General features: G+C 39.3%; 1 protein-coding gene across 4 annotated transcripts in view; it reads right to left on the bottom strand.

Moving 5' to 3' along the window:
- MAGI3 (membrane associated guanylate kinase, WW and PDZ domain containing 3) overlaps window positions 1-20,870 on the bottom strand; it is a 233,974-nt gene that overhangs the window by 192,895 nt on the left and 20,209 nt on the right. The gene's annotated exons all lie outside the window — the stretch shown is intronic.

Genomic DNA, 20,870 nt, shown 5'->3' with positions numbered 1-20,870 from the left:
TTCTATATGCATCCGAAGAAGTGGGCTGTAGTCCACGAAAGCTTATGCTCTAATAAATTTGTTAGTCTCTAAGGTGCCACAAGTACTCCTGTTCTTTTTGCGGATACAGACTAACACGGCTGTTACTCTGAAACCAATGATTTTTAAAAGTAAGTCTGCTGCCAAAGTTGTCAAGAAAAAAAAAAAGTTTCAGAGTAACAGCCGTGTTAGTCTGTATCCGCAAAAAGAAGAACAGGAGTACTTGTGGCACAAATTTAGTCTCTAAGGTGCCACAAGTACTCCTGTTCTTTTTTTTTTTGAAGAAAAAAAAAAAATCAAACCACTGAACTGGTGGAAGTCACTGGCTAAGCACTTGGAACCAGCATTTGCTGACATGTTAAACCAGCTTTTCACAAGAGTAGACTCTTCTTCCGCAGGTGCAGAGAGAATGGGTGAGATCCACAAAAGTACTTAGGTGCCTAAACCCAAGTCTTAAGCACCTATGTCCCCATTTTAGGGACAAGTCCCAGTTTGGTTCCACTGTGATCCACAAAAATCCTGTCAAAGCAGTAGGTGCCTAAACTAATTAGGCACTTAAGTTTTTCAGAGTAAAAGTTACCTAAATGCCTACGTTTCTTCATCTAAGCATGGCACTGCTACCACTCTTGTTGAGATTCTCATCTCCCACCTAAGCCCAACAGCAATTCATAAACAAAGGGCCCAATGCAGTAGGTGTGCTTGGAGAGCCCCTACCAGATCAGGTCCCTTTCAAAATCAAGGTGATGATGGCCAGCTTATAACTTGTAGCCCAGGGTTAGAGCACTTGCCTGGGATGTGCAAGACCCAGGTTCAATTTCCCCATCTCTGCCAGCGAGCAGAGGTTTGAACAGGGGTTCCCCACATTACTGAGAGTTCTCTAACCACTGAGCTATAGGATATTCTGATATGAGACACACTCAGACTCCTGTTGAAGCTGTTCTGCTGTGGATAAATAATGAGAGTGATAGAAGCAGGGGGACTGGATCCAGGGTCTCCCACCTCCTAGATGGGTGCTTTAACCCCTGGGCTACAGTCATTCTCCCGCCCTCCCCGCCCCAATGACTGTTCCATTGCAGATAAATACTTCAATAGTCATTGGGACGACTCTCCTGAGAGATGGGAGACATCTGTTCAAATCCTCTCCCCCCCTCTAGCAGAGGGGTAATTGAACATGGATCTCCCACATCCCTGGTGAGTACTCTAACCACTGGGTTACACATTATGAGATGGGCACCATCATCACCACTGTTTCCTCCTCCTCTGGTCATTTTACATGAAACAAGGCAGATGCCTAACTCATCCCCTCAAGAAGCAGCTTAGATGCCTACGCCATCTGACTCCAGACACAGAGTGTCTGTTTGTGAATTGCTAAGCAGCGCAAGGTGCCTCCCTGCAGCTTGGATTTAGGCACTTAGCTCCATGAGAGGAGCAGGGCTTAGCACGCCTCCTCTTATCAGCATCTCCTACTGGCTAGTTTAGGCAGCTCCCTGCCTAGCATGCTGGCTTTTGTGGATTGCAGCCTTAGGCGCCTCTCTCGCCCCCCATTCATTGTATAGGGAATTTATGCGCCTAACTTGACATAGTGTATCATAGTTTCGTTCCTGGATTTTCTAGGTGCCATGACACTCTGGGTTCCATAAAAAGAGGTGTACAACATACTCAATATTTTGTTCACATCACTTCATTCAACTAGTTCAATTGAGAAACTGACAGGGTGTTGAAGAGGCAGAAAAACTTATTTTTATTCATTTTTACTTATTTAAAAGAGTAAGACAAGTTGTGAGAAGATAAGATCTACTAGTTATAAAAACTTTCCAAGACTAGTTGACCAGAAACAACCAGTTTAACTTATTAACTACAGATAATACTTCCTTTGTTTAAAAGTCAGTTTTTAAATGTAAAACATGTTTTGATAAGCTTACATTTTTTCGTATGTACCTGGTACATTTAAAGTAGTTTAACATAATAAAAACAGTTTTAAAATGCTAGCTTTGTGCATTTTTAATTGAATTCCAATTTCAATCCAAATGCAGTTTGACACAAATCATGAGTAAAAATTAATCTAGTAAACAAATGTATCATTCACCATTTTCTAACATAATAAAAACGTAAAAATTAAAAATCTGAATTTATATTAAGCTACATTTATTTAGCAATTATATGTATAGATATAGTGTATTCCCTTGGTTAGCAAAACGTACCAAATTTAGTGTAAAGCTATATTTAGTTGCAAAGCAACATGTTTTAATGTTTAGCAACCAATGAAAATTAACCTCTCTGTAGGAAAACTAAAAAGTACAAATGCAAAACAAGATTAAAATCAACTATTTAAACCAAAGTTTTCTGCTTATTGATTGTAATGATTTAGATCAGTGATTTAAATCACTGATTTAAAACCATCAACCCAGAGCTATGGGTTTGATTTAATATGGTGGTTCCTACCTTCCACTCTGTATTGTGAACTTTTAGACATACTAATGCTGACATACTTGAAAAAACAGAAAAGTTGAATAGATCATTTCTATTGGCTGCAGTTCTGAGATGTTAGACATCACACTAAGAAAACCTCTATACATTTCAATTTAAAACCATCAGAATATCCATAATAGCCCTTACGTAGCAAAATGATTCTGCAACAGATGCTGGAAATGTTCTTAGGTCTTCACACTTCACCATAACATGAATTTTTCTCTTCCTGATTCTAGTGATACTAAAAGTACTTTCAAAAACCCTGCAGGGATGGAAGTCTGCAGCCTTACCAAATAGATTTGGACATATTAAAGAAGTCATTAGATATCCTTGTGACAATTACACACCCCCACTATGGACTGCTAGAAGGCTTTTTCATTACTAAACATTATTTGGAGTAACTCCATACCCTGGTATGTTTAAGCCTAAGAAAGTGGCAGTAGAGAAAAATATTAGAAATAAAAAATTATTGGCCATTGTCAAGTTTCTTCTCCCTCCCCTCCACCCCCTTTACTTAAAAAACTTACTGTCCTAACCTCTGCTTGCCATAGATTTCTGTGTGTCCTTTAGCTTCTCTTATCAATTTGTTACAATTCCTAATTTATATTCATTAACATCAAGGGAGCCTGCATCTAACTATACAGAAGCAACTGGGAAACGAGACTCAAAGATAGGGTTTGGGATGTTTAAATGTTATGCTACAGCAAAGATTTACTTGTGTTTATGTGCAAGTTTAGTTTTTTATTATGAAATTATATTGTGGATTTAAGTTACTGTCATAGTGGTTATATGAAATTAAAGCAATACATGTGGTTAAAAACTGTTTGGTATAAATTAGGCCACTGTGTACTTTGGCTGTTCAGCGCCTCTTTGCATTGGACCCTAAGGTAGATTTAAATAATGTCTGAGGGACTACACACTGCATAAACGAAAAGGTTTCATAATTTATTTACTAGAAAGAAATCCATGGCTGGGAAACTAAAAAATAAACCCTAGATTTTGAAAAACAAATGGATTTACTCAGTCTTAAAAATTCCTTTGCTGATAAATTCATTCTGCAGCATTTACAGCAGTTTGATGTGCAGAGTGCATGTAGGTTTTGTGTATGGTGAATCTAGGAGTATACATTCATTATAATTAGGGAACATTTGGTCATTTATACTATATACTTATTTTATTGGGGGCACATGAAATAGACTGTTATTACCTCAATCCACTGTAACATCTAACCTTACCTCTGTTTATTCATTCATTTTTAAATCACTTCATATGTTTTTTATTCAAGATAGGCACATACAGGTGATAATGGATAGGTAACATTCCCAGCCAGCTGAAAATAACCTGAACAGGAGACTACCTGTACTTTTCCTTATTCCAAGTTTATTACATCACATTAAACTCTGCTACAGGCAAAATGTATTGCATTTTCAACACTACTTCTGAAATAATACAAACAGCAAAGAAGCTATCTATAGCTAGAAAACTTTGTGCAACTGCTTCTCTTCCATTTTCTATCCACAGCATAAAGAAGGTAGGAAAGAACTAATACTGCCAATTATGTTTCTATATTTAGTATTATTTCCTTTATTTTTTTTAAAAAGGTCTTAAAAATACCAGCCCCGATACTGGGGTCATGTTTTACTAATGTTTCATTTCCAAGCTACTGAGTTATTCAAAAGCTAACTTCATATATTCCCCAGCTCTGCTCATTTGAATCCCATTTTCTCACTTTCATTACTGTCAGGACTGAATAACCTTGAAAATAACTTTTCATTTTAAATACGGAAACAAACAGGAGAAAAAAAATGAGTTATACAAAATGGGAGCCATGCAATTTTCTTTTTAAAATGTAATTATCTGTAGACAAAAGAAAACAATATATGTAATGAAATACCATCTAAATCACACATCCTTTAACAAACAGGTATAGCCTTTCTTTAACATTCTCGCTAAAATCCACATTGAGTCTTGGAACCTACAGATCAGGAAAGATAATGGCCCTTTAAATGAACTTGTTGAGCCTCTTTAAAAAACAAGGTATCAGAAATGTAGTTTCCAAGATGGAGCAAACTCTCAGCATTTCAGAAGTGACCTGATTATAGTTTTAGCTGTGGATCAACAACTGTGTGTCCCCAAAGGTGATTCAACAAAGCAGAAATTGATTTATATCCTTTTTGCTGTGTTGCATTACCTTCCATATAAAAAGAGGGGGGAAATGGTCAACAGAATGAACTTTCTCAAGTAGAAACTGATGTACTATTCCTGCAATATGCCACTTGGCATTACACATCAGAGTTGGATGACTGAATGGAAGGCAATTCCATTTATAGTAGTCTTTTGAATTAAAGAGGATAAAGAACAGTTGGTGATTTCTGAATACTTTAAAGCCTCCCTGCGGATATATTACATGCATTTATCATGCATAAATATAGATAGATATAAAGATTAATGAAACTCCACTGACCTTGTAGCCCAAGGCCACTACCTTCTCCCACCGGGACTAATATATTTAAGTCTTTTCATGTCTAGTGAAAAGAAGCCTTCCACTTGTGCCAGGCTCTCTCACTTCCAGGGCCCTACCAAATTCACCGCCACGAAAAATGTGTCACGGACTGTCAAATTTGGTCTCCCTCCATGAAACCTGGCTTTTTGTGTGCTTTTACCCTATACTATAGGGATTTCTCGGGGGAGACCAGAGTTTCTCAAATTGCAGGTCCTGACCCAAACGGGAGTTGCGGGGGTGGGGGGTCACTAGGTTATTTTAGGGGGGATAATGGCATTGCCACCCTTACTTCTGTGCTGCCTTCAGAGCCGGGTGGCCATAGAGCAGAGGCCGTTGGCCAGGCACCAAGCTCTGAAGGCAGTGTCCCGCTAGCAGCAGCTCAGAAGTAAGGGTGGCAATGCCATACCATGCCACCCTTTACCCTCTGCGCTGCTGCCTTCAGAGCTGGGCAGACGAAGAGTGGCGGCTGCTGACTGAGGGCCCAGTTCTGCAGGCAGCAGCGGCTCTGCCTTCAGAGCTAGGCTCCCGGCCAGCAGCGGCCACTCTCGAATTGTCCAGCTCTAAAGACAGTGCTGCCACCAGCAGCAGTGCAGAAGTAAGACTAACAATACTGCAACCCCTCCCTATAATAACCTTGTGACTCCGCCCCTCCCCCAACTCCATTTGGGCCAGAACCCCTACAATTACAAGACCATGAAATTTCATGTTTAAATAGCTGAAATCATGAAATTTACCATTTTTAAAATCCTATGACCATGAAATTGACCAAAATGGAGGGTGAATTTGGTAGGCCCTACTTGTTTCCCATTGGCTTGGCAGTGATCTACTAGCTGCAACATTCAGGTCTGCCTCTCACACCTCTTACTCTACTAAATAAGCACCCCACCTGCCCACCATGATTTGATTTATAGTGTCAGAGAGAAAGTTCTTCATGGTGAAGCGTCTCGTTCTCCTCTCTCGAGGAGTGTGCTGTTTACCTCACATCTTTTTAAAGGACCAGATTAGCACTGATATTTCTGAACCATTCCTACCATTTTTCATTTATATTCCTGAATCTATATATCTATCCTTAACCTAGAACCCCACTCTCCCAGCATCCAGACCCCACCCCCCCCGCACTGAGATCCCAAAGCCCAGACCCCCCCACTGAGCCCCAACCACCTTCACCTGGAAGTGCCTACAGAATCCCATTGCCACTGCACCTGGACCCCCCCCAACGAGCCTCTGTGCATCCAGATCCCCCCACACCTAGACCCCCCACTGAGCTGCCTGCACCCAGAATTTTAATATATTGTGCACAGAATTTTTAATTTGAGTTCAGAATTCCCTGAGTAATGCTACAAACACTTACTGCTGCTCTTCATAAAATCTAGTCAACTCTGATGTCACTCAACGTGCCCTGGAACACAGCCTTTCCCAATTCACAACTGATTTTTTCCAGATTCTGTCATGTCACAGCATTTGCTATTTTTATTAAATGCTCTTATGCCTTCTTAATTCCAGTCTTCTTGCCAGTTAGTTTCCAACGACTGACAAATCTCTCTAAAGATTCTTCATTGACCGTTAGAGCGGCGGTTCTTAACCTTTATTGCAGCCTGCACCCCTTTGGTTCTCAAAATATGTTCTCGCACCCCTTATCAAAAATCAAAGTATGTTCTCACACCCCTTAAACCTAGATATCTTTTGTTTGTATATTACAGTAATCGTTAAAAATGTATAACGTTAATAAATACATAGGTTTGATGAAACAAAGTAGTTGTACTTACGTGCCTATGCTTAATTTGGGTTTTTGATGATTTACCTTCTAAAAAAATCTGGCATGTCTCTCACCCCCAGAAAGGGCATCTCGCACCCCTAGGGGGTGCGTGCACCCCAGATTAAGAACCACTGTGTTAGAGCCTTAAACAGGTTCTAGTTTCTACTCTTCAATTTACATAATGTATTTTTTACCTTGTAATTCCTCACAACCCTTCCACATTGCTGCATTATCAGAATATCCCATTACTGCTGCCTACCATCTTGTGAACACTACTTAATATTCAGGAACTTGTTCTCTTCAACATAAAAATACCAGGGAAACTTCAAAACTTATACAAATCAGTTTTTAAAAAGCAAAAGGAACAGACCAGTAAGCATCACTCTATGCCATGGAATAGTGCCACAAAAAAAATCCAAGTATGAATGTGAACTTGCACTCATTGATCAAAGATGATCTAGGGTATGGAATGGCTTCCACATGAGGCGAGACTAAACAGATTAGGACTGTTCAGGTCAGAAAAGGGACGACTAAGGGCTCTACATAAGAGAGTTTTTTCATGAATGGTGGGGAAACGTGAATAGAGAAGTGTTACTCACCCTTTCCCACAGTATAAAGCCATGGAACACCTGACGAAATTAATAGGCCAGAGGTTCAATACAATCAAGAGGAAGTACTTTTTCCACACAACACACAATTAACCTGTGAAACTCATTGCCAGGGGATGATGTGATGGCCAAAAGTATAATTGGGTTAAAAAAAGAGCTAGATAATTTCCTGGAGTGATAGAGAAAAAGAGCTTTGAGAGTAAGCTCAAAAGCTTGTCTCCCTCACCAACAGAAGTTGGTCCAATAAAATTTATCACCTTACCCGCCTTGTCTTTCTAATATCCTTGGACCAACACAGCTATAACAATACTGCATACATGGAGTATAGGTCTATCAGTCACCATTAGCCAAGATGGTCAGGGACACAACCCCATATTCAGGGGAACCCTAAACCTCTGACTGCCAGAAGATGCGAGGGGAAGACAGGGTGGATCACTTCAACTGCCTTGTTCTATACACTCCCCCAGAAGCTCTGGTATATGCCACTGTTGGAGACAGGATATTGGAATAGATGGACCACTGGTCTGACCCAGTAGAGCAGTTCTTGCGTTATATCATACATATGCAGGCCAAAGGACACAACAGTGCAATATTCTAATACAAACTGTAGGTGACAATATAACACGAAACTATGTTTCCAGAGCTAAAATATCAAACAATTAAAGATTAGTCAGCATGGAGGCCATCAGATTTAATTAAGTTTTTAAAAAGTTATAAGAATCATTGTATACCTATTTAATCATGCTTGTTTATGTCTAATATAATACACTTAATATACCTAGTGTATTTAATAATACAAATACAGTATATTAGACTTGTAGTCTTATGAAACAACATTTACAAATCAAGGCTTCAATCTGGCACTGGGGTCCATGAGCAAGGACATCTATGCCTGCACAGATCCACACTCAAACCAACTGGGGTACACATTAGTAGATTCCAACATGGATTAAGGCTCAACCAAAGGCCCTTCATCTAGAGACAGGGTCCAAAATAATGATAATGGTGCATCCTAATTAGCCTTTTGAACTATTTTAGAAATATTTTACTCACCACCAAAGGCCTCAAAAACCTTTTACTTTTAAAAAGTAAAAATAGCAACACAAAGAATTCATCCATTGCATGTCAATCATCATCTCGCAAGGGATGCTCATCTGCCCAAGCTTTCTTAATGCTCTCAAGGATCTATCAACAAAATAATAATCTCAGGAAGAGGACAGATAGAAAATATCTTATAAAAAGATTAGTAGTGCTAAAAATATTTCACTCTATTGGGCAGTAAGCATACATAAAAATAGTCATCACAGTGTTTTAGAAAGATCAGTGCTAAGAAAACAAATGCTGATACATTATCCCTAAAAATTTGAAAATCAGATTAATACAGAAGTGTAATTTGATTAGTCAATAAACATTCTGAAACAAATAATATATATAGTATAAGTGGCATACATGGGACAAGGCACAGAACATATTAAAACCATGTTTTATGGAGCATGCATCAGATGTTCAGAATAAATAAATCATGATATGCAAACTAATTAATCAATATACCTGTGCAACAACTTGTATGAAGCATTACAACCAAACCATTCTAGAAACTACTATTTTGCTTATGTAATTCCCCTTAAAACTCAGAACATTAAGTTCTACAATTTACTTTGTAAACCACCAGAAAACAATTAGAAGGAATAAATATTCCATGAAGAAAAGCATATAAATATTTTGGAATTATTCGTGTTCAATTTCCCAGCAGTTTTAGAAAATATATACTGTAGTCCTTTCATAACTGGTTGGTATCCACCAGGATCCAAATGACCTGCTCATAAAGGTCCATTTGATTATTCAGTCACCATTTGCACTTATGAATGGGTGATGCTATTCCATATGCTTCTATATAAGCAAACTGCCGATATACATATGCTCATATATGCCCTCTAAGTCCCAAATAAGCTGGTTAAGTGGCTCGCCACATTAATATCAGCTTTAGTGGGATGACTACTTTCTAATACAGAGAGCTTAATATCCAGCTGGGGATTCAGACTTAGAATAAGGATGTACAGTTCCTAGAGTTCAGTTAGCTGGAAGCGTAGGACCCAACGAGGGAAATGTTTCTGTATCAGGAAATGCACCATTAACATTTTAATGATTCAAGGCTCTGGTGACAAAGAGGTAAGAGGTTTATGATCTAAATCCACAATGTACTATTTGTTTAAATTCACAGATATAATTGGCTGAAAAAGGCAATGAGAAATTTTTTAAAACTTTTCCAGATGTAAGCACAAAATAGCGCAGAACCACAGGTTGGAATGTGCACTACAGCAGATACAACATATACTACATGGAAATCAATTACAACTACTGCTATTTTGATGAACATTAAATGAATTCATTAGAGCAGGGCACTTAAAATTAAGTATTAGCAACATCTCCTAATGGGCACTTAATTAAACTTTTTCCCAACATCTCCATCTTCACTACAGAAAAGTAATTACTCATCACTGTCCTACAGTGAGACAAATGAAATCCATGGGATTACGTATTCTTATATTGAGTAAGTAGGGCACATACAGAAGCCTCTAATTCAGAGAGATCAGTTAGTACAGTTTTTATTTCCAATACATACCAGCAATACTTAATGTGTTGCAAGGCGGGGGGAGGAGGGCAAGAGAGAAGCCGTTTTTAGACTGTTCTCAAATAAGCTACAACTAAATTTTATTAATTGTTCAAAGTTCTGTGCAGGAAGCCCTGCCTATTGCTGTTTTCAAGGTTCAGAGATGGACTATTAACTCAGGACCGAACATGAAAATGCTCTTGGTATGAGCCACCTCACTTATTCCATGAAATTTAGACACCAGTTATTTATACCTAGAATTTCATGCTTTAAACCCTTCAGTGAGCTATAACAAATATATAAAAATGGAAAGAAATAAAACATGTTTGTAAAAATGAAATATTTCTGTCTGCCACATGTGACAGACCTTTTCAAATAAAGATGTATATGTGTATGTGGGAAATCTAAAAGCATCATAGGTTTAATGAACAAAAATCATTGCCATTTGCCAGAGATCACATCTGGCTTGATCCCAAATGAAATAGGATTTGTGATCTCAATCTCGTCACAAATGCATAATTGATAGTTTTGTACAAAAGAGGGACTATTCTTCAATTCTGGGAGTGTTACAAGTCAGAAATGAGGCGATGCATGATCTTACAGAGCACACAGCACCCCAGAATACAGCATACAGTGACCATACATTTTAAAGGCAAACTGAAGAATACTGGAAACTGCTTTTTAACACTCAAACTGGTAGTCAATGCCACCAAAATGAGTACACTAGATTTATATATTATTAATTACAGTGCTTCCTTCTCTATATAGTTGCTCTGGGAAGGTGTGTTACAAGTGTTTAAAAGGCACAAGAAGGTTTGAAAGAGTGCTATGGAAAGACGGCACTGCTGTTAAAACAAACTTTTCTTCACAACTAAATGATGGCAGTTCTAAGTATTCAGTCCAATACAGTCAATGAATGGCAAACTCCTCTATCATATTCAAAAGCCATACTAAAGTTTTGTTTGTAAAATGCTCAGTGTTTGTTTTGAAAAGAAATGGTGTGGAAAAAATGAAGCAATGCCCAGCTAATGCAAATATCCCAAAATACTACTTAGAAATGGGATACCACAATACAAAATGTTTGTGTTGTTTTATTATCTGTACCATGATAGTGCCCACACTTCGCTAGGCACTATTCATATACACACCGAGGAAGCTAACTTCCTGCATCAAAGTGTTAACCGTCTAATCTTACTGGAAATAATAGTGAAATTACGGATAGTGGTTTCAGCAACATAGGTAAAAAAAAAAATCTCACTTATACTTCCGGTCATCTGATTTCTGAAGAATTATTTAGACCAATAAGAGATGAAACAAACCATTAAGCATCATTCCACTGGATTAAAATTGGACTCTGCTTCTCTTGTACATAAGAGGATTTTAAAATTCCTCTGAAGTACATGCATTAGGAGGAAATCACTTTCGCAAACCTAAAACTTTAGGGTTAGTTATTTCCTGATAGTTCTGTGGGTTTAGAGAAAATAAACTGAATGCTAATCCTCTAGGATTTAATGAGTTGTACTAGCAAACTCTTCTTTAGTTTATTAGTGATTCCTCAACTTGTAGGGAGGTCACTTTAGCCCTCTACATAGTTATTTATATTTGCACAGGCACCTCAGAAGGGAAAGCTTAAATAAATGGTAATGAGCCTCCACCTAATATCTGTTTAAATCCACATCCGTTACATGCTTAAGAAAAACAAAGGTTGACTACAAATTCGAATATCAAAGTTCGAATCCTCTTGACATTGTTTTTATAATACATCTGTACTTTCACACTGTCAAGGCTGGATCCCCACTTTGAACTTTAGGGTATAAATGTAGGGGCCTGCATGAAAACTTCTAAGCTTAACTACCAGCTTAGCTCTGGTTCGGCTGCCACCATTTCAATGGATTCCATTCCTGGGAAACCTTGAAAAACCTTCACCAAATCCCTGGTGAATACAAATCCAAACCCCTTGGATCTTAAAACAAGGAGAAATTAACCATTCCCCTCCTTTCTCCCACCAACTCCTGGTGAATCAAGATCCAAACCCCTTGGATCTTGAACAAGGAAAAATCAATCAGGTTCTTAAAAAGAAGGTTTTTAATTAAAGAAAAAGGTAAAAATCATCTCTGTAAAATCAGTATGGAAATTAACCTTACAGGGTAATCAAACTTAAAGAGCTCAGAGGACTCCCCTCTAGTCTCAGGTTCAAAGTACAGCAAACAAAGATAAACACTCTGGTAAAAGGTACATTTACAAGTTGAGAAAAACAAAGGAAAACTAACACGCCTTGCCTGGCTATTTACTTACAAGTTTGAAATAGGAGAGACTTGTTTAGAAAGATGTGGAGAACCTGGATTGATGTCTGGTCCCTCTCAGTCCCAAGAACGAACACACTCCCCCCCCCCCAAAAAAAAAAAACCAAAAAAAAAACCCTCCCCCCCCCAAGATTTGAAAGTATCTTGTCCCCTTATTGGTCCTTTAGGTCAGATGCCAGCCAGGTTACCTGAGCTTCTTAACCCTTTACAGGGAAAAGGATTTTGGAGTCTCTGGCCAGGAGGGGTTTTATAGTACTGTACACAGGACAGCTATTACCCTTCCCTTTATAGTTATGACACACACTTTGCATCCATAGATCTTAAAGTGTTTTACAAGATCAAGTAAGCATTTAACAGGTGAGTTAAAATGAGACAGTGAGGTTGAAATGACTTGCCAAATTCTGCAGAAAAGTCAGTGAAAGCTGGGATTACAATCTAGGTCTCCTGACTCAGCTCCCTGTTCCAACCACTAGGCCACAGCTGTGCAAACACACAAAAGCTGCCAAATAAGATGAAATAGCAAGGTAATTCTATTTCAGTCATATTTGTGTTGTAATCCTTCAAACAATTCTGGTCCAGAAAGGCACTTAGTTCGGTCAGTTTTTAAAAGGCCAAATGAGTGATTTTGCTTAGTCAGACCCATAAATATGTTAGTTATTCTTGGCACTGTTATGCCAGTTAACTCAGCTGTTATGTATCTGAACAATAATTTTTTTTTTATTTTATTATGATTGGACTCCAAAAAAATCCATGTGCAAGACAATGCACAAATACTCCTCGCCTTCCAGAATGAGTATATCTAGTTCTATTAGTTACTGGATAAGCAGTTACTATCAGGAACAAGGCTCTCCAGGCTGCCTTGGTACAGCTGACCTGCAGCAGGCTGCCTGATTAGCCACACAACCTGACTGGCTGCAGAGGCCAGCAGTTCACTGGCTTCTCAACCCTCATGTCCACTACTGTGTCTACTCCTGTGCTATCTTCTTCCTGTTGCTCTTGTCTTGCATCTAGCCTTGCTCCTGCTCTGCCCTGGGCCCTTCCTTGCTCCACTTCCTGACCTCCAGTTTGACATCTGGCTCTGGCTCCTGACTACAGGCTCCAGCTCAACCCTTGGCTCTAGTACCCAGTTTCTGCCTTCTGATTTTACCCTTGGTTTGGCTCCAGATGACTGACTGCAGCTCTAGCCCCAACCACTAGGCCTACTGCCCACGCTGGCCACTACGTTAGACTGCCCTCATCCTGGTTAGCTGACAGTTACACCTTTTACATAGAAAGTGCCATATTGAATCAGATCATACAAATGTAGGCCTGAAAGGGGGGAGGCATAGCTCAGTGGTTTGAGCATTGGCCTGCTAAACCCAGGGTTGTGAGTTCAATCCTTGAGGGGGCCACTTGGGGATCTGGGGCAAAATCAGTACTTGGTCCTGCTAGTGAAGGCAGGGGGCTGGACTTGATGTCCTTTCAAGGTCCCTTCCAGTTCTAGGAGATGGGATATCTCCATTAATTATTATTATAAGCGACCTCGACAGGTTCCATTGGTCCATCCGGTCTGATAAACTTCTCTAATTTTGATCAACGCCTCTAGTTTTAGAGGAAATCAAACTTACACACAGTATGTATACGTACCCAATTTTGCAATACCATGTAATAAGAATAGGGTTTTTTTCTGACTCAGGTGTAATTATTTTATTCTCTGGAGTGCATCCATGTCTCTTGATCTAGTCATTTCAGCTCACACCATTTCAAACATTTATGTTCACAAGTTACTTTATTTTGTGCACTCTGAATTCTTTATAAACTGAATGTAGGAAAAAGCAGATTCAAACTAGATCTGAATATTATCTGCCCTACTTGACTGTTTCTATAATGTTTAGCATTCTCCTTCTTAACCCAGCTACCATGGAAAGTTTACTCTCAACACTCACATTAAGTACTGTTATGTATGTACACCAGTTTAACACTTAGTTAAGCCAAATCACTTCATTTTGCCAACTAAGAAAAATAAATTGGTCATGCTCTACCAGCATCCATCTTCCCTTAAATGTCGGCAACGTGATGCAAATCAAAATGTCCCGATAAAGTCACTGCACTTGCATGGATGCTAATGAACCAATATAACAACCTTACTCATAGAACTTAGTATTATGTCCCAAATGAAATTATTACATAAAATGCTAAATCCCATTTTCATATCAGAGAATATTACTTATAATCAGAGAAGTAAAGGAATTAGTTAAAAACAACTCACCTTTTAAAAATCAATAGAAGATAACAGCTAGGGACTTAAGTTTTAGTGAGTGTATTTTAATGGTAGTTCATATTCTGCATTATAATTAGGGCCATACCAAATTCACAGCCATGAAAAGCATGTCATGGACTGTGAAGTCTGGTCTTCCCCCGTGAATCTGGTCTTTTTGTGTGCTTTTACCCTATACTATACAGATTTCACAGGGGAGACCAGTGTTTCTCAAATTGTGGGTCCTGAACCAAAAGGGAGTTGCGTGGGGGGGGGTCACAAGGTTATTATGTCTGTGGGGGGGGGGTCGCAGTACTGCCACCCTTACTTCTGCACAGCCTTCAGATGTGGGTGGCTGTTAGTTAGGCACCTATCTCTGAAGGTAGTGTCACGCCAGCAGCAGCACAGAAGTAAGGTGGAAATACCATACCAGGCCATCCTTACTTCTGCACTGCTGCTGGCAGTGGCTCTGCCTTCAGAGCTGGGCTCCCGGCCAGCAGCCGCTGCTCTTCAGCAGCAGCGTAGAAGTAAAGGTAGCAATACCGCAATACCACAATACCCCCTACAATAACCTTGTGAACCCCCACACACCCTTTTATGGGTCAGGACCCCTACAATTACAACACCTTGAAATTTCAGATTTAAATAGCTGAAATCATTAAATTTACTATTTTTAAAATCCTATGACCGTGAAATTGACCAAAATGGACCATGAATTTGGTAGAGCCCTAATTATAATCCTCTCTTGTGCAAGCATACATCTATGTTGCTATAACTTGAGTTTATCATGATGATTAATCATTTTGAATGCAATGCCAACTTCATGTCTTTTCCTCCGAGGGTCATGACTCCAAGCTTTCCACAGAGAGTATGACAGTTCTGTGTTTATGGCACTAGCTTGGAGCTTAGGAGACCTGCATTCAGCTCCCTGATTTGGCCCATATTTCCTGGATGACCTTGGGAATTTTGTCATCCCTATAAATGGAAGAAAGCCCCAGTGATTAAAGAGCTAACCTAGGACTCAGTAGCTCTGGGTTCGATTCCCTTCTCTGCAACAGACTCTGTGTGAACTTGGGCAAGTCACTTAGCCTCTCTGTGACTCAGTTCCTCATGTGCAAAATGGGGATAAACACAGACGATGGTGAGTTTCTCTGATACTACAGAAATGAACCATATAACTACTCAAGACAGACATAGCATCCACATGGCTTCCCCTTACAAAAGCCATACAATTATAAAATATGCTATATTTAGCAAAAAGTTTCCCTCCCCAATGGTTTAGTTATGTTCCCACCACTTTATCATTTAAGTCCATAAAAAGGAATTTGTCAACAAAAATTTGAAGGAATCCCTCTCCCTCTGCTTTTTGCATTACTTTATTGCTACTTATGGAGAACAGAACCACTTTTCAGCAATTCTTAATTTCTTGCATCCCTTTTCTAAAGTAGTTTAAGATTCTAATCAGTAAAAGCAAAGCCTTTCAAAGTATTATCCAATAAGATTCAATTACATTATGACAGGTTTCAGAGTGGTAGCCGTGTTAGTCTGTATCAGCAAAAAGATCGAGGAGTATTTGTGGCACCTTAGAGACTAACAAATTTATTTGAGCATAAGCTTTCATGGGCTAAAACCCACTTCATTGGATGCATGCAGTGGAAAATACAGTAGGAAGATATATATATATATATATATACACACACACACACACAGAACATGAAAAAACGGGTGTTGCCATACCAACTATAACGAGAGTAATTAATTAAGGTGGACTATTAGCAGGAGGAAAAAAAAGACTAGTGATAATCAGGATGGCCCATTTCCAACAGTTGACAAGAAGGTGTGAGTAACAGTGGGGGGGGGGGGGAATTAGCATGGGGAAAATAGTTTTTACTTTGGGCTGGTCTACACTGGGTGCAGGGACAGATCTAAGATACGCAACTTCAGCTACGTGAATAGCATAGCTGAAGTCAACGTATCTTAGATCGATTTACCTCGGGTCCTCACGGCGCGGGATCGACAGCCGCGGCTCCTCCGTGGACTCCGCTACCGCCTCTCGCTCTGGTGGAGTTCCGGAGTCAACGGGGAGCGCGTTCAGGAATCGATTTATCGCGTCTATATGAGACACAATAAATTGATCCCCGATAGATCGATCCGGCCGGTAGTGAAGACGTACCCTTTGTGTAATGACCCAACCACTCCCAGTCTTTATTCAAGCCTAATGTAATGGTGTCCAGTTTGCAAATTAATTCCAATTCTGCAGTTTCTCATTGGAGTCTGTTTTTGAAGATTTTTGGTTGGAATATTGCAACTTTGAGGTCTGTAATTGAGTGACCAGGGGGGTTGAAGTGTTTGACAACTGGTTTTTGAATGTGTTAATTCTTGACGTCTGATTTGTGTCCATTTATTCTTTTGCGTAGAGCAGGGGTAGGCAACCTATGGCACGCATGACGAAGACGGCACATGAGCTAATTTTCAGTGGCACTCACACTGCCCTGGTCCTGGTCACTGGTCCGGGGAGCTCTGCATTTTAATTTAATTTTAAATGAAGCTTCTTAAACATTTTAAAAACCTTATTTACTTTACATACAACAATAGTGTAGTTATATAGTATAGACTTATAGAAAGAGACCTTCTAAAAACGTTAAAATGTATTACTGGCACGCAAAACCTTCAATTAGAGTGAATAAATGAAGACTCGGCACACCACTTCTGAAAGGTTGCCGACCCCTGGCGTAGAGACTGTCCGGTTTGGCCAATGTACATGGCAGAGGGGCACTGCTGGCACATGATGGCATATATCACATTGGTAGATGTGCAAGTGAACGAGCCTCTGATAGTGTGGCTGATGTGATTAGGTCCTATGATGGTGTTCCCTGAATAGATACGTGGACAGAGTTGGCAATGAGCTTTGTTGCAAGGATAGGTTCCTGGGTTAGTGTTTTTGTTGTGGGGTTGCTGGTGAGTATTTGCTTCGGGGGGGGGGGGGGGGGGTGGNGAATAGATACGTGGACAGAGTTGGCAATGAGCTTTGTTGCAAGGATAGGTTCCGGGGTTAGTGTTTTTGTTGTGTGGTTGCTGGTGAGTATTTGCTTCAGGGGGGGGGGGGGGCTGTCTGTAAGCGAGGACTGGCCTGTCTCTCAAGATCTGTGAGAGTGAGGGATCGTCCTTCAGGATAGGTTTTAGATCTTTGATGCGCTGGAGAGGTTTTAGTTGGGGGCTGAAGGTGACGGCTAATGGCATTTTGTTACTTTCTTTGTTGGGCCTGTCCTGTAGTAGGTGACTTCTGGGTACTCTTCTGGCTCTCTCAATCTGTTTCTTCACTTCAGCAGGTGGGTATTGTAGTTGTAAGAATCTCTTGATAGAGATCTTGTATAGAGACATTAAATATTTGAGTGATAAGGAAGAATGGTCACTAGACGTGGCACCTGTTTAACGCAGACTTATTTATATTCCAAATATCAAGATATAGTGTGGTGAATTCCCTTAAATTAGTTTCATGACTCTCCTGCATTCCCCAAAGGAATCAAGTGAAGGGAGAAGCATCTTCTTCTAGACTGGCAAGTACGACAGCAGCATGCAAATGAGCCAGGGCATTTTGCTTGCAATACTTGGTTGAGCATTTAACATCTTTCGCCAGATAAAGTTTTTCAACAAGGAAAAAATGGTTTACTTTGAAAGTAAATATTCTAAAAGGATGTTTCAAGATTTGATAATATACTCTGAAAAATGCTATTGTAAGCACAGATTTAAAAGAAAAACAAAACAAAAAACAAAACAAGCACAGACCTAGATAGAAATCAATCTGTGGCCGACTTCTATCCCTACAGCCCCTTACCATAACTTTGCTTCCAGATGTTTTATTGAGGTAAATTTTTATTTTCAGAAAACATCACTAATAAAGTTCTATTAGCCCCATAGTTGTTAACAAATACAGTGTAGAGGAAAAATATTAGACCTCATGTTTAAAACATTTAATCTGAGATAATAACATTGGAACTACACAGCACACCAACAGGTTTTTGACCTGACCATTATTTTGGGTATTACTCCCTTACATGAAACTATCTAGTATACAAATAGGCAAACAATGATGTTTATATTAATATTCATATTGTATAGGAAAACGCTGTATATTTAGAAATTTAATTTATATAGTACCTTTCAGCTGAGGATCTAAGTGTACTTTACAAGGCTAGATTAGCATTATTCCCATTTTGTAGGCACAGAGAAACTGCGAACAGGGTATTTAAGTAATTTATCTAATACACAGAAAGTTGGTGGCAAAGCCAGGAAAAGAACCTAAGAGCCCAAATCTCTGTTGACACATCTTCCCACTGGATGCTGCACCCTCCCAAAGCCAGCAACGTTTTAAAGAAAGCAAAGCTCTTTCCCCACTGAGACTGGAGGGAAATAAGAGGGAGGGGTGTACCAGAGATTAAACAGGTGTCTAAGGAGGTAGGCCATGTAAATGCATAATTATCCTGGTGAACTTAATTGCACAAAATATGGAATCCAAAAGCTTAACCAGACAAATTTTTTTTTAGGTATTTCTGTGGATGAGAACATCCACAGTTATATTAGACACTAAAAATATACAAGGGATTAAACCCTCATATGCTTCAGGAATTAACCTAAATAGCTGACTCATATTTGGAATTAACTTCCTCTATGAAAAAAATGAAATGTAGTGTCTGACAATCTCCACATTGAATCAGGGCAGAAGGGGTTGCACACACTACCTGCCAGCAATATTAAGCCTAGCAGGGGAACAAGAGGAGGAAGTATACCTCTTAGTTAACATGTCCTTGGAGGGAACCTAGGCAATGGGCTAAGCAGTCAAGCCTGTGAATGAGGCTTGGACTGGACCTTATTGTTTATTCACTTGTTTGTTAAAGTCAAACTTCAAAGGGGACGTATTTTGACCCTACAGACAGCACACGTACCGTGTCATAGAATTGATGGAAACGTCACCTGTCCAAAGCAGGTGATCATTATGAGGTTTGGTTTTTTTTGTTTTTTTTACACCTTCCTCTAAAGCATCTGGTGCTGGCCATTATCAGATTAAAAAAAAGGACTAAATAGACCTCTAGTCTGATACTCTACAGCAGTTTCTGTGTTGTGATGATAAAAGGTTAAAAAACTGCACAAAATTTAATTCATGTATTAAAGCCTAAAAAATGTGTTCATACAATCAGGCATAAGAAAAAGAAAGAAAATTCTGAACTTCTCCCCCAAACTAAACCATCATTTTACTTGACACACATGAACCTAGAGACAACTGGGAAGACACTATAGAAAAACAGAACTTAATCCTACCCATAAGTATGTGGTATGCAATACTGAAAGTCTAAGCGTCAGCCCCTGTACAAGTTTAGTTGTTAAAATACGCTGCATAGTATAATGCAGGACTAAAATCTAGAACACTGAAAAATTTAGTTCTACCTTACTATTGCAAAGAAAAGCTTAGTTAAGTGACAGACTGCCTTCTCAGCTTATTCACACAGTAGGAACACATACATTACAGCTAAATACTTTTTTTTTTTAATAGCACCCAGAAAAAAATCAATGGTATGCCTTCTACTGAAAGATTAGCTAACATAGTTGAATACTGGCGAAGAAAGGAAAAAGATCTTCCTTCTAAAATTATTGATTTGTTTCTTGTGTCTGTGAGCCTCCACAAAGAAATTATAACTAAATCAGCGCTCTCCTTTAGATGACACTGAAATCTATAATAAATCTTCAACTGAACAATTGGCTAACATTTTTTCCTTCATTTCAGGCCTACTGCTTCTTTTATGTCCGCTTCTATTCCTTTTTTTACAATCATCTGGATGTCACATTGGACTGGACATAATCTCCTCCTGTTTAGAAGGAAGGCAGGGGAACCACCAGTTGCAATTCACATGTCACTCTGCAGAACCTCACATACCCCTCAGTCTGGGGAGTGCTACTCACAGAACATGCTATGTAAATGACAGGTCCGGATTTTGCTGCGTGTTACAAAATGACTTTCAGTGAATATGATCAGTGAGGCTACTGATAATCTCTCCTCAACCTTATTTATACTAAGAGGTATTTGTACAATCCCAGAAACGTTAAGAATGGTAGCCACTATCCTTAGTCAGTGAAAACTTTTAGAACTATTTTGTCAAGTATCAGGGGGTAGCCGTGTTAGTCTGTATCTACAAAAACAACAAGGAGTCTGCTGGCACCTTAAAGACTAACAGATTTATTTGGGCATAAGCTTTCGTGAGTAAAAACCTCACTTCTTGCAACCGAAGAAGTGAGGTTTTTACTCACGAAAGCTTATGCCCAAATAAATCTGTTAGTCTTTAAGGTGCCACCAGACTCCTTGTTGTTTTTGTA

The sequence above is a fragment of the Trachemys scripta genome, chromosome 4, assembly GCF_013100865.1.
Source record: "Trachemys scripta elegans isolate TJP31775 chromosome 4, CAS_Tse_1.0, whole genome shotgun sequence".
In the NCBI taxonomy this organism is placed as follows: Eukaryota; Metazoa; Chordata; order Testudines; family Emydidae; genus Trachemys; species Trachemys scripta.
This window is presented reverse-complemented; position numbering and strand designations above follow the sequence as displayed.